Source organism: Rhinoderma darwinii, chromosome 9 (genome assembly GCF_050947455.1).
Source record: "Rhinoderma darwinii isolate aRhiDar2 chromosome 9, aRhiDar2.hap1, whole genome shotgun sequence".
NCBI classification, from domain to species: domain Eukaryota; kingdom Metazoa; phylum Chordata; class Amphibia; order Anura; family Rhinodermatidae; genus Rhinoderma; species Rhinoderma darwinii.
The window spans coordinates 22,388,692-22,403,771 of record NC_134695.1 but is presented as its reverse complement, the minus strand read 5'-3'; the positions used below and the strand labels follow the sequence as shown (position 1 = coordinate 22,403,771).

At 40.8% G+C, this 15,080-nt stretch overlaps 1 protein-coding gene across 7 annotated transcripts in view; it reads left to right on the top strand.

Annotated features, from left to right (window-relative positions):
• The window catches only part of MUS81 (MUS81 structure-specific endonuclease subunit), a 244,377-nt gene that overhangs the window by 25,554 nt on the left and 203,743 nt on the right, over window positions 1–15,080 (top strand). Inside the window, exon 2 of one of the 7 annotated variants that reach the window (XM_075837350.1) lies at window positions 4,860–4,934. The exons of the other annotated variants lie outside the window; for them this stretch is intronic. The gene's annotated coding sequence lies outside the window, so the exon portion shown is untranslated. The remainder of the gene's footprint in view (window positions 1–4,859; window positions 4,935–15,080) is intronic. 7 annotated transcript variants of the gene reach the window in all.

Here is a 15,080-nt window from a genome sequence, read left to right as displayed (position 1 = left end):
GGCCTTTCTATTTTTGAAGCTGATTAATGGTTTGCGCCTTGTGGTGAACCCTCTGTATTTGCTCATGAAGTCTTCTCTTTATGGTAGACTTAGATACTGATACACCTTCTTCCAGGAGAGTGTTCTTCACTTGGGTAGATGTTGTCAAGGGGTTTTTCTTCACCATGGAAAGGATTCTGAGATCATCCACCACTGTTGTCTTCCATGGACGTCCAGGCGGTAGGAGTTGTAGTTTCTATTGACACCATTTAAAGTACAATTTAACGTACTGGGAAACGGAAAATAAAATCCTTTGCAGGCAGAAATTGGAAAAAACTGTGATTCCTTCATTGTTTTTTGGGTTTTGTTTTTAATGCTTTCACCGTGCAGTAAAAACGACAACTTACATTTTTTCTGCGACTCAATACAATTACAGTGATACCAAATTTATATAGTTTTTATTTATATTTTACTACTTTTACAAAAGTAAAAACTATTTGTTAAAAAAAAATTGTTTTGTTTCACCACATTCCGAGAGGCATAACTTTTTTATTTATAGGCTAATTTTTTGCGGGATGAGCTGTAGTTTTTATTGGTACCGTTTTTTGGTAGATGCAACTTTTTGAGCACTTTTTATTAAATTTGATTGTTAGAGCTAAGGTGACCAAAAACAGCAACTGTGGCGTTTTAAATTCTTTATTTTTTACAGTGTTCACCGTGTAAGTTAAATAATGGTATATTATAATAGTTTGGACTTTTACGGACGCAGCGATACCAATTTTGTGTATTCTTTTAATGTTTTACATTACTTTAGAGAAAAAATGGGAAAATGGTTGTTTTTTGGACTTTTAATATTTATTAATTTTTTTCCACTAATAATAACTTTATGTACTTTTGTTTTTACATCTTTTTTTAGTCCCCTTAGAGGACTTGAACCAGCGATAATTAGATCACTGGTACAATACACTGTAATACTAATGTATTGTAGTATATTGTAATTTTTACAGGCTCCTGTAACAGCGCGATCATTGTTCCTGTCCGTTAGTCCCGGGTGTCAGCTATAATACACAGCTGACACCTGCAGCGTATGGCGCGGGCTCAGCGCGTGATCGCGCTCCATATATCACCCCCCGCACCACGACATGATAATAAGTCGTGGTGCGTGAAGGGGTTAATGCGCAGCGGATGGTGCGTGGTGAAAATTAACATTTTCCACTGATTTTGTGCCACTGAAGACAAATACCTCATAAAAATTAAGCGGGTTCTCCCGGGTATGGCGATGCCAGATTTGTGGACGTAAACTGCTGTTTAGGCACGCTGCAGGGCTGAGAAGGGAGGTCACCATTTTGCTTTTGGAGCGCAGATTTTGCTTGGTGATTGTTCTGTTTTACTGTTATTTCAGTTTATAATGTGGGGGTATATGTAAGCTGTGCGGAATACATTAGGGTATATGTAAGCTGTGCGGGGTACATCAGGGTATATGTAAACTGTGCGGGGTACATCAGGGTATATGTAAGCTGGGCGGAGTGCATCAGGGTATATGTAAGCTGTGCGGAGTACATCAGGGTATATGTAAGCTGTGCGGAGTACATCAGGGTATATGTAAGCTGTGAGGAGTACATCAGGGTATATGTAAGCTGTGAGGAGTACATCAGGGTATATGTAAGCTGTGCGGGGTACATCAGGGTATATGTGAGCTGTGCGGAATACATCAGGCTATATGTAAGCTGTGCGGGGTACATCAGGGTATATGTAAACTGTGCGGGGTACATCAGGGTATATGTAAGCTGTGCGGAATACATCAGGGTATATGTAAGCTGTGCGGAATACATCAGGGTATATGTAAGCTGGGCGGAGTGTATCAGGGTATATGTAAGCTGGGCGGAGTACATCAGGGTATATGTAAGCTGTGCGGAATACATCAGGGTATATGTAAGCTGTGCGGAATACATCAGGGTATATGTAAGCTGGGCGGAGTGTATCAGGGTATATGTAAGCTGGGCGGAGTACATCAGGGTATATGTAAGCTGTGCGGAATACATCAGGGTATATGTAAGCTGTGCGGAGTACATCAGGGTATATGTAAGATGCGCGGAGTACATCAGGGTATATGTAAGCTGTGCGGAATACATCAGGGTATATGTAAGCTGGGCAGAGTACATCAGGGTATATGTAAGCTGGGCGGAGTACATCAGGGTATATGTAAGCTGTGCGGAATACATCAGGGTATATGTAAGCTGTGCGGAATACATCAGGGTATATGTAAGCTGTGCGGAATACATCAGGGTATATGTAAGCTGGGCGGTGTACATCAGGGTATATGTAAGCTGGGCGGAATACATCAGGGTATATGTAAGCTGTGCGTGGTACATCAGGGTATATGTAAGCTGGGCGGAGTACATCAGGGTATATGTAAGCTGTGCGGAGTACATCAGGGTATATGTAAGCTGGGCAGAGTACATCAGGGTATATGTAAGCTGTGCGGAGTACATCAGGGTATATGTAAGCTGTGCGGGGTACATCAGGGTATATGTAAGCTGGGCGGAGTACATCAGGGTATATGTAAGCTGGGCAGAGTACATCAGGGTATATGTAAGCTGTGCGGAGTACATCAGGGTATATGTAAGCTGTGCGGAGTACATCAGGGTATATGTAAGATGCGCGGAGTACATCAGGGTATATGTAAGCTGTGCGGAATACATCAGGGTATATGTAAGCTGGGCAGAGTACATCAGGGTATATGTAAGCTGGGCGGAGTACATCAGGGTATATGTAAGCTGTGCGGAATACATCAGGGTATATGTAAGCTGTGCGGAATACATCAGGGTATATGTAAGCTGTGCGGAATACATCAGGGTATATGTAAGCTGGGCGGTGTACATCAGGGTATATGTAAGCTGGGCGGAATACATCAGGGTATATGTAAGCTGTGCGTGGTACATCAGGGTATATGTAAGCTGGGCGGAGTACATCAGGGTATATGTAAGCTGTGCGGAGTACATCAGGGTATATGTAAGCTGGGCAGAGTACATCAGGGTATATGTAAGCTGTGCGGAGTACATCAGGGTATATGTAAGCTGTGCGGGGTACATCAGGGTATATGTAAGCTGGGCGGAGTACATCAGGGTATATGTAAGCTGGGCAGAGTACATCAGGGTATATGTAAGCTGTGCGGAGTACATCAGGGTATATGTAAGCTGTGCGGAGTACATCAGGGTATATGTAAGATGCGCGGAGTACATCAGGGTATATGTAAGCTGTGCGGAATACATCAGGGTATATGTAAGCTGGGCGGAGTACATAAGGGTATATGTAAGCTGGGCGGAGTACATCAGGGTATATGTAAGCTGTGCGGAATACATCAGGGTATATGTAAGCTGTGCGGAATACATCAGGGTATATGTAAGCTGTGCGGAATACATCAGGGTATATGTAAGCTGGGCGGTGTACATCAGGGTATATGTAAGCTGGGCGGAATACATCAGGGTATATGTAAGCTGTGCGTGGTACATCAGGGTATAATAATGCGGTAAATAAATAATAATCCACAGATATGTGGCCTTTGTCGCACTGATAAATGGCGCCCGATCTTATCCGCTTTTGGAACACTCTGCACATTTTGCATCGCCATATTCTGAGAGCCAGAACATTTTTATTTTTTCTCCACCGGAGCTGTGTTAGGGCTTATTTGTTGCGGGACAATCTGTAGTTTTCATTGGTACCATTTTGGGGTACATGGGAGTTTTTTTTTAATCACTTTTTATATCATTTTTCGGCAAGCAAGCTGACCAGAAACCAGCAATTCTGACACTGTTTTTCATTCTCTTTTTTTTTTTTTATGGCGTTCACCGTAGGCAATAAATGACAATTTTACTTCATTCTTTGGGTTGATACGATTACGGCGATACCATATGTATATCGTTTTTTTTTAAGTTTTGCATCGTTTGCACAATAAAATCACTTTTAAAATTATGTAGTATTTATTTTTTGTGTCCCCATATTCTGAGAGCCATAACTTTTTTTATTTTTCATTCAAAAAAGCGGTGTAAGGGTTTGTTTTTTGCGGGACGGGTTGTAGTTTTTATTGGTACTATTTTTGGGTACACGCGACTTTTTGATCACTTTGTATTGTATATTTTGGGAGGGGTGGTGACCAAAAAATGGTGATTCTGGCATTGTTATTTATTTATTTTGCGGTGTTTACCATGCGGGAAAAAGAATATTATAGTTTTATAGTTTGGGTCGTTAAGAACGCGGCAATATCAAATAAGTGTACTTTTTTTAACTTTTTAAATTTTTTTACTAATAAAATACTTATTATAGAAAAAACTTTTGTTTTTGTAACAACTTTTATTTTTACACTTATATAAAACTTTTTCACTACCTTGTTTTTACTTTTTTTTGTCACTAGGGGACTTGAAGACTTGCAGCTCTGATCGTTTTTGGAATACATTACTTTCCGTACATGGCAGCCATTGTCTGGCTTCCGGTTGCCATGGCTAACATCGGCAGTCCCCGCAATTTCATGTGGGGGCTGCCGATCTGCTCTAAACTCCTTAAATGTGGCGATTGAAATCGACCGCTGCATCTAAGGGGTTAATTGCCGATATCAGCGGTGATGGGCCACTGATCAGAAACAATGGAATGCAGGGCGGACGACATGCATAGTTAACCACCGCTGCGGTGTAGCGCCCCCACGGCGGTGAACTGTCAAAGTCCCGACATAACAGCACGTCGAGGTGCGCAAAGTTACTGGTCATCTTGACGTGCAGTTACGTCAAGTTGCGGTAAGGGGTTAAACATCTTACATCAGTGATGTTGCCTCTATTAAAAAAAAAACTGTATAGCCCACAGATAAGTCTATACTATTTCATCCATAGGAGAACTGAATGGACTAAAGATAGCGGCCGTCAAACGACCCACCACCCACATATCACGTGACAACCAGAATACAGGTATATAACAGGTGAATAATAGGTTATTAACCCCTTCCCTCTTTGGCCACTTTTCACCTTCCTGACAGAGCCTCATTTTTCAAATATGACATGTTTCACTTTATGTGGTAATAACTTCGGAATGCTTTTACCTATCCAAGCAATTCTGAGATTGTTTTCTCGTGACACATTGGACTTTATGTTACTGGCAAAATTTGCTGGATACATTCAGTATTTAATTGTGAAAAACCTCAAAATTCAGCGAATTTTTTTTTAAATTTGCATTTTTCTAAATTTCAATGTTTCTGCTTGTTACTAAATTGTTGCTAATTAACTTCCCCCATATGTCTACTTTAGATTGACATCGTTTTTTGAACATCCTTTTATTTTTCTAGGGCGTTACAGGGCTTAGAACTTTAGCAGCAATTTCTCACATTTTCCAGAAAATTTCAAAAGGTTATTTTTACAGAGGCCAGTTTAGTTGTGAAGTGCCTTTGAGGGCCTTATATATTAGAAACCCCCAATAAGTCACCCCATTTTAAAAACTTCACCCCTCAAAGTATTCAAAACAGCATTTAGAAAGTTTCTTAACCCTTTAGATGTTTCACAGGAATTAAAGCAAAGTAAAGGTGAAATTTACAAATGTAAAGTTTTTTTTTTTGCATAAATTCATTTTTAATCCATTTTTCTTGTAACACAGAAAGTTTTACCAGAGAAATGCAACTCAATATTTATTGCCCAGGTTCTGCAGATTTAGGAAATATCCCACATGTGGCCCTAGTGTTATAATGTACTGAAGCACTGGCCTCAGAAGCAAAGGAGTACCTACAGGATTTTGGGACCTTCTTTTTATTAGAATATATTTTAGGCCCCATTTGGGAAACTACACACCTCAAGGAAATTATCTAGGGGTATGGTGAGCCATCGCTTCCAGCCAGGAAGTGATGTCTATTCACAATCCCGACACTTCGGTAACATTTGTGTGTCACTTTCTCACACAGCACATCGAGATCACGCTGTGCTGTTATTAAGTCCCACATAAACGTCTGTTTACAACTCCCATTTGGTAAAAAGCTAAAAAACGCCCAGTTGGGCATTAAGAAAGTAATTAGCATAAATTTAAAATAGGTCATAACTTGGTCAAAATTTATTGTTTTTCCAAATAAAACCCGCTGCGATCTACATTACAGGGCCGATCTCATTATGTAGGAGATAGGGCACTTATAATGTGGCGACAGAGCCTCTTTAACCCGTTAGTGACCGGCCCATAGTCTTTTTACGTCGGTCACTAACGGGCCTTATTCCGATGCCATAGACTTTTTACGTCGCGGCATCGGAATAAGTAAACAGAGCAGGGAGCTGTCAAATCTCCCTGCTCTCAGCTGCCAGAGGCAGCTGAGGGCTGGGGGCGTCCCTGCTCTGTCGGGTGAGATCGATATTAGTATCGATCTCACCCGTTTAACCCCTCAGATGCGGTGCTCAATAGCGAGCACCGCATGGGAGTGGTTTTGGAGAGAGGGAGGGAGCTCCCTCTCATCCCACTGACACCCGGTGATACGATCGCCGAGTGTCTGTGTCTCCCATGGCAGCCGGGGGCCTAATAAAGGCCCCCAGGTCTGCCTGTAACGAATGCCTGCTAGATCATGCCGCAGGCATGACCTAGCAGATTCCTGTCCGTTTTAAACGGACAGGCATAATACACTGCAATACAAAAGTATTGCAGTGTATTATAATAGCGATCGGAGGATCTCATAGTGAAGTCCCCTAGTGGGACTAGTAAAAAAAAAAAAAAAGTTTAATAAAGTTAATAAAAAAAAAGTGAAAAAAAAAATGAAAAACCCACTTTTTCCCCTTACAAACCGCTTTACTATTAAAAAACCAAAATAAAGATAAAAAGTTACACATATTTGGTATCGCCGCGTCTGTAACTACCCCGACTATAAAGCTATTACATTACTTAACCCGCACGGTGAACGCCGTAAAAAATTTAATAAAAAACTACTGAAAAATTGCTGTTTTCTGTGAATCTTGACTTTAAAAAAAATGTGATTAAAAAGTGATAAAAAAGTCGCATCTACTCCAAAATGGTACCAATAAAAACTACAAGTCTTCCCGCAAAAAAAAAGCCCTCATACAACTGCATCGGCAAAAAAATAAAAACGTTACGGCTCTTCAAATATGGAGACACAAAAACAAATAATTTTGAAAAAAAAGCGTTTTTACTGTGTAAAAGTAGTAAAACATACAAAAACTATACTAATTTGGTATCGTTGCAATCGTAACAACCCGCTGAATAAACTTATTGTGTTATTTATACCACACGGTAAACGGCGTAGATTTAGGACGCAAAAAAGTGTGGTGAAATTTCTGATTTTTTTCTATTCCCCCCCCCCCCCAAAAAGTTAATAAAAGTTAATCAATAAATAATATGTACCTCAAAATGGTGCTATTAAAAAATACAACTTGTCCCGCAAAAAACAAGACCTTATACAGCTATGTCGACGCAAAAATAAAAAAGTTATAGCTCTTGGAATGCGACGATGGAAAAACGTAAAAAATAGCCTGGTCATTAAGGTCTAAAATAGGCTGGTCATTAAGGGGTTAAGTAGTGTAGTCCATAGGCCAAGGGTAGTTTCCCAAACTTGGGCCCCCCTTCTCCACTGCCTCTGCCGTGCCTATAGTGAACACCACCTTTCTATGGGAGCATTGAAATGGGTATGACGATTCCCCTTGTCAAATGGCTGTGTCCCTACATACTGACAGCCTCCAAACATTGCTGACAGTATTCCACTTTGTAGGGACACATCCTCTTGACGATGGGAATGGTAATACGCATTTGTCTATTAGTCCTGGTTACAAAAAGACTTGGAATGCAAGGATTTCCTACAACAGACATGTTAGGAAAGGGGACAGTTCCTCTATAGATCGAGTGACTCACAGGTGATGTCTTCTCTGATGGGAGTCGCTCTCTTTTATTTTCTTCTCAATTTGACACAGACCGTTATAGCGACTTCTCCTGATGACTGTATAGTTTCCTGATGAGATATCTTTGCTCCTCGCTTCTGCAGCCATTTCCATCCTCAATAGAAACACATAAATTCAGATACCAGGGACCATACATTAAAGGGGTTGTCCGGCCACAGCTTTTTTTTTTCCTTCTGATGACCTATCCACAGGAAACTTTTTTATTTTTCCATCGAGAAAACTGTGTGATGACATATTTTTTGCGTAACGAACCGTAGTTTCCATCAGTACCATTTTTCGGTACATGCGACTTTTTGATCTGTTTTTATTCCATTTTTTGGGAGGTGAAGTGACCAAACAATTGTGATACTGGTATGATTTATTATTATTTTCTTTTATGGCCTTCACCGCGCGAGATAAATAATGACATAATTTTGTATTTCAGGCCGTTACGGACGCGGCGATACCAATTATGTATAGTTTATTTATATTTATTAATAATAAAGGGCTGATAAGGGAAAAAGAGGGATTTTTAATTTCATCACTTTTCAAACTTTTATTTTCTTATTTTGACACAATTTTTTTTACGCTTTTTTACTTTGTTCCACTAGGGAACTTGAGGGCAGGAGGCCCTGATCGTTATTCTAATACACTGCACTACATGCGTAGTGCAGTGTATTAGAGCTGTCAGCTACTCACTGACAGCAAGCATAGTGGGTCCTGACCCACTAGGCTTCCGTCGATCGCGTAGCCGGAGTCCATTGTTAGGATATCATGGATCGGGCCGTCGATTGTGGCTTAACCGTTAAGAAGCCGCGATCGCTATTGAACGCGGCTTTTAAGGGGTTAATCGGCGGGGACCTCCGCGATCGGTCCCTGCACATTGAGTTGTGATAGTCTGCTGTCTGAAACCGCAGCTATCACAGCTCGTGAACGCGCCAGCGGAAAATGGCGCTGCATTTACTCTGTGAACGCTCTAGTTAGCATGACCTAATAGTAGGTCATGGAGCGGTAAGGGGTTAAACTAATACAGACCCCTTAAATGAATCCATCCCCCTTAGGCTATGTTCACACAGAGTATTTTGGGGGAGGAATATCTGCCTCAAAATTCCGTTTGGAACTTTGAGGCAGATATTCCTCTCCCTGCACGCCGATTTTCGCGGCGATTATCGCGCCGTTTTTCGCCCGCGGCCATTGTACGCCGCGGGCATAAAACAGCGAGTAAATACCCTTTTTCCTGCCTCCCATTGAAGTCAATGGGAGGTCAGAGGCGGAAGCGCCCGAAGATAGGGCATGTCGCTTCTTTTTCCCGCGAGGCAGTTTTACTGCTCGCGGGAAAAAGACGCCGACGCCTCCCATCGAAATCAATGGGAGGCGTTCTCGGGCCGTTTCTGCCGAGTTTTGCGACACGGTTTCCGCGTCAAAAAACTCGGCAAAATACCCCGTGTGAACATAGCCTTATTCTTACATAGCAGCTCACAGTCTTCTCTATGGAGTCTTACTGCTGTATTAGGACCTGCGGTGACGTGACCTGCAGGTCTCTAAACAGTAACAAGAACTGCAAACATAAGGTCATGAGACCTTAGGTCTGCAGGTAATTTTGCAGGACATACACAATGCAGTTAAACTGAAATGTATTTTGGACAGCCATGGGCGCCGGCCAAAACGCCCCTATGATTATCCGCCATTGGGACCCCGAACCTTTCTGTTAAAGGGGGTTGTCAAAACCCATGATAGTTTTTAAAGCTGCTTACAACGGTGTAAAATAATAAAAAAACAAAATCTTATCAATCCCCTGCCGCTCCTGAGCCGCTGTTTCACCGGTCCCTTGCCAGTCTCTGTTCTTCCTGCTCCAGCGATGCCGGGTCAAAACGACATGTGACCACTGTAGCCAATCACTAATATTACAGTGTATTTACAAAATTGCATTTGTTTTTTTTTTTTTATAAAGATTTGATTATTGCTTTTACATATTTTTACATATCTTGTATATAAAAAAGATCACATATGAAAAACAATTTTACATACAAATATTCCAATATATTGAAAATCTCCCACCACTACCCTCCCTCACCCTAAGCTCACCACTACTCTCCCTCACCCTACAGATATATATGTAAATACATAAATAAAGTGGGTAGATTTTACCATTCATATGTTTGTTTACTTGAGGTCCTCTTACGCGGCCTGTCCTGGGCCGTGTAAATGACCGTCGATCAAAGATACAGCTCGGTGATCGTTTTCTCCTTTCACAAGGAGCTAGTATGAGGACGAGCAGTCGTTACTCCGATCACTTGTCCGTATACATTATTATCATGTTGGAAGCACGTCTCCCTGTTTATACAGGGAGATGTTCTGCCGACAACGATAATATTTAACTTTTTAAAAATTATACGATTAGCAGATGAACGAGCATTTGCTCGTTCATCTGCTGATCGGTGCCCTGTTTACACAGGGCAATTATCGCCAACGAGCGTTCTATGAATGATCGTTTGCCCGATAATTGGCCCGTGTAAAAGGGCCTTTAGTCCCATCTAGAGCGTTATATTTGAAATCACACAGTATACTGTTCTGTTCTTCTGAGTCTAAAATGTTATCCAAATACCTTCCCCACCCAGGGACACTATAAGTACACACTTTAGGCCTAAGTCGGGCTAATGGAGCCCTAAGGACATGTTTATCGTCGATAGGGTCCCACTGTAAAAATAGTATACCATTCGGTCTACGTTTTTTTTTTTTACTGGATATCGTATGAATTAGCGTAGTCTACTACGCTATTCCATACTTTGGCCTCGGTCAGACTAATGGAGCCTTATAAACGTCACGCTAAATGGCCATCACAAACAATGCCTAAGATTTCAATGAAAAAAAGTAAAAAGCTAGGAAAGACACCTTATTAGACTTGTATGAAAGAAAGGCATGTTTTTTCTCTCACTTAGGCTAGAACATCAGATCTGAACACCCACTGGTTGCTATGAGCCTCTTTCTCGTAAACTGTTTTGATACTTAACCATCAGATTTGTAGTCTAAAATGCTGATATACATAAACAATAGTAATCTCAGTTGTAAGAACTGTGACCTGTAGCAGGTCGAGATTCAGCACACAAGGAATATAAGGAGAAGAAAGGAGGTGCTGACGCCTGGGATACGGCTGGAATTGTCATGCCCTGGGCAAGAGCAGCTAATATTACATTCCAAACACACCCAATGCTATCTCCTGCTGGAATGACTGGCTGCACACACCCTACCTGGGGCTCTGCGTCACTGTGCAGGTACGTGCAAGGCAAAGAGGGCAAAGTGCAGCAGTCTGTAGACTCTAGAGCAATACAAAATCCACAAGAAAAGAGGGAGTGTACCCACAACATACTGCCCGTTATTGGATTGTATTATCATATCAGGGCTTCTGACACTTTTTCTGCTGAGGCTTTACCAACCAGAACATGTTTATGCATGTGCCTAAATAGTGGTCAGTCACCAACACAATCCTAAGAGAAAAGTGCAGGAGAGGACAACGACCCCCTCACTACATTACCAAGCACTGAGCCGTCCATGTCAGTGGGTTGTATCTAAATGGGCCTGAGCTGTGGCTGAACTGCAGTAGTAGCCACAACTGCTCTGACATGGACCCTCTCTGTTGGGACTGTAGTGATAAGGCCGCAGCACTTTCCGGAGCTGGAGTAGTTCTGTGTGTTGATAGGTCTCGGTCTCTGGGATCGGACTCCCAACAATTACACAGTAATGTACTATTGTTAAAATCTGGAAAACATGCAACGTAAAATCTCGAATCATTGTAATGTATCTTTACTACAGTTTTTGCGGTTTTACTTATTATTTTTTTTCTAGTGCAATATGTGAAATATCTGAAATAAAGATTCACTTAACAACACTGGAACCAAATGCCAATGCCCCTAACAGATGGTGCTTAATTTTTGGGGTTGTTTCCCTTGTCTGGCTACTGGGCGGGTCCAACAGACTAGTGAAGATTACAGTAGATATCTATGATGGGCTAATGTGGGCAGCACGGTGGCTCAGTGGTTAGAGGGGTCCTGGGTTCAAATCCGACCAAGGACAACATCTGCATGGAATTTGCATGTTCTCCCCATGTTTGCGTGGGATTCCTCCAGGTACTCCGATTTCCTCTCACACCCCAATAACATACCGATAGGACATTTTGATTGTGAGCCCCAATGGGGACAGTGAGGATGGAATGAGGACTAAGGAATATGTTGGCGCTATATAAGTATCGGAAATAATAATGTAAAGGCAAATGATTCTGCAGGAGAACTTATGGACAGCTTGAGCTCCCTCACTGGGTCAAAGAGAGAAGGTTTGCAGTGACCTCTGACACGGCTGCAGGAAAAGGAGACAAAACCCTTTTCCAGTGCAGGAAAAGGAACCTGGACACGATCGGCCTTTAACCCCTTCAGGACTGAGCCTGTTTTGGCCTTCAGGACGAAGCCGATTTTTCAAATCTGACGTGTCACTTTATGTGGTAATAACTCCGGAATGCTTTTACCTATCCAAGTGATTCTGAGATTGTTTTCTCGTGACATATTGTACTTTATGTTACGGGAAAAATTTGGTCGATAAATTCAATATTTATTTGTAAAAAACACCAAGATTTAGAGAAAATTAGCAAAAATTAGCATTTTTCTAAATTTAAATGTATCTACTTGTAAGACAGATAGTAATACCGCACAAAATACTTACTAGTTTATATTTCCCATATGTCTACTTTATGTTTGCATCGTTTTTTGAACATTCTTTTATTTTTCTAGGACGTTACAAGGCTTAGAACTTTAGCAGCAATTTCTCATATTTTCAAGAAAATTTCAAAAGCCTATTTTTTCAGGGACCAGTTAAGTTCTGAAGTGGCTTTGAGGGCCTTATATATTAGAAAGTCCCCATAAATCACCTCATTTTGAAAAATGCACCCCTCAAAGTATTCAAAACAACATTCAGAAAGTGTTTTAACCCTTTAGGCGTTTCACAGGAATTAAAGCAAAGTAGAGGTGAAATTTACAAATGTAATTTATTTTTATCGAAAATTCATTTGTAATACATTTTTTTCTGTACTACAGAAGGTTTTACCCAAGAAATGCAACGCAATATTTATTGCCCAGATTCTGTAATTTTTAGAAATATCCAACATGTGGTCCTAGTGCGGTAATGGACTGAAACACAGGCCTCAGAAGCATTAGGAGCACCTAGTGGATTTTGGGGCCTCCTTTTTTTAGAATATATTTTAGGCACCATGTCAGGTTTGAAGAAGTCTTGTGGTACCAAAACCGTAAAGACCCCCCAAAAGTGACCCAATTTTGGAAGCTATACCCCTCAAGGAATTTATCTATGGGTATAGTTAGCATTTTGAACCCACAGTTTTTTTGCTAAATTTATTTGAATTAGTATGTGAAGATGAAAATCTACTTTTTTTGTGAAAAAACGTAGAAATTTTAAATTTTTACAAGGAATAAAAGTAGAAAATCACCCCAACATATGTAAGGCAATTTCTTCCGATTATAGCAATACCCCATATGTGGTAATAAACTGCTGTTTGGACCCACAGCAGGCCTCAGAAGAGAAGGAGTACCATTTGGATTTTGGATTTCTGATTTTGCTGGAATAGTTTTCAGTGCCGTGTCACGTTTGCAATGCACTGGAAGGGATGAAAACAGTGGAAACCCCCCAACAGTGACCCCATTTTGGAAACTACACCCCTCAAGGAATTTTTCTAGGGGTAAAGTTAGCATTTTTACCCCACAGTTGTTTTGCTGAATTCATTGGACTTAGTCTGTAAAGGTAAAAATCTACTTTTTTTTTCTGTAAGAACTTAGACATTTTTAATTTTTACAAGGAATAAAGGAGAAAAAGCACCCCAACATTTGTAAAACAATTTCTCCTGATTACGTAAATACCCCATATGTGGTAATAAACTGCTGTTTGGACCCACACCGGGGCTTAGAAGGGAAGGAGCACTATTTGGCTTTTGGAGCTCAAATTTAGCTGGAATAGTTTTTGGGTGTCATGTCGAATTTGCAAAGCCACTGAGAGACCGAAACAGTGGAAGCCCCACAAAAGTAACCCCATTTGGGAAACTACACCACTTAAGGAATCTATCTAGGGGTATAGTGAGCATTTAGGCCCCACACGTCTTTTGCAGAATTTATTAGAATTAGGCCGTGAAAATTAATATCAACATTATTTCCACTAAAATGTTGAATTTTTTCAATTTCATAAAGGAGAAAATGCACCCCAACATTTATAAAGCAATTTCTCCCGAGTACGGCTATACCCCACATGTGGTCATAAATGTTTTTTTCATTAGAAAGTAATTAAACCTTTCCGAACTGATCCATGTTTTGCTTTTTCTTTTTCGTTTTTCCTCCCCGCTTTCTGAGAGCCACAACTTTTTTATTTTTCCGTCAATAGAGTGTTGTGAGGGCTTATTTTTTGCGGGATGAGCTGTAGTTTTTATTGGTATAATTTTTTGGTACATAAGACTTTTTGAGCACTTTTTATTACATTTTTTGGTAGAGCCAAGGTGACCAAAAAACTGTGATTTTGCAGTTTAAAATTCTTTATTTTTCACGGCGTTCACCGTGCGAGTTCAATAATGGTATATTGTAATAGCTTGGACTTTTACAGACGCAGCGATACAAATTTTGTGGAATTTTTTTACATTGCTTTAGAGAAAAAATTTGAAAAGGGTTTCATTTTGGACTTTAAATATTTATTACATTTTTTCCATTAATAATAACTATTTACTTTTGTTTTTACATATTTTATTAGTCGCCCTAGGAGACTTGAACCCCCGATCGTTAGATCACTGGTAGAATACACTGCAATACTAATGTATTGCAGTATATTGTCATTTTTACAGGCTCCTGTAACAGCGTGATCGCTGTTTCTGTCCGTTAGTCCCGGGCATCAGCTGTAATACACAGCTGACACCCGCAGCGTATGGCACGGGCTCAGTGACTGAGACACTCCATACATCACCCCCCACACACCACGACATGCTATTCAGTCATGGTGCACGAAGGGTTTAATGCGCAGCGGATGGTGCAAAGTGAAAATTTACATTTTCCACTGATGTGCCATTTTAGTGCACTATATGTTGTGCCCAGTTTGTGCCACAAATACCTCATAAAATATTAACCGGATTCTCCCGGGTATTGCGGTGCCATATCGGTGGACGTAAAC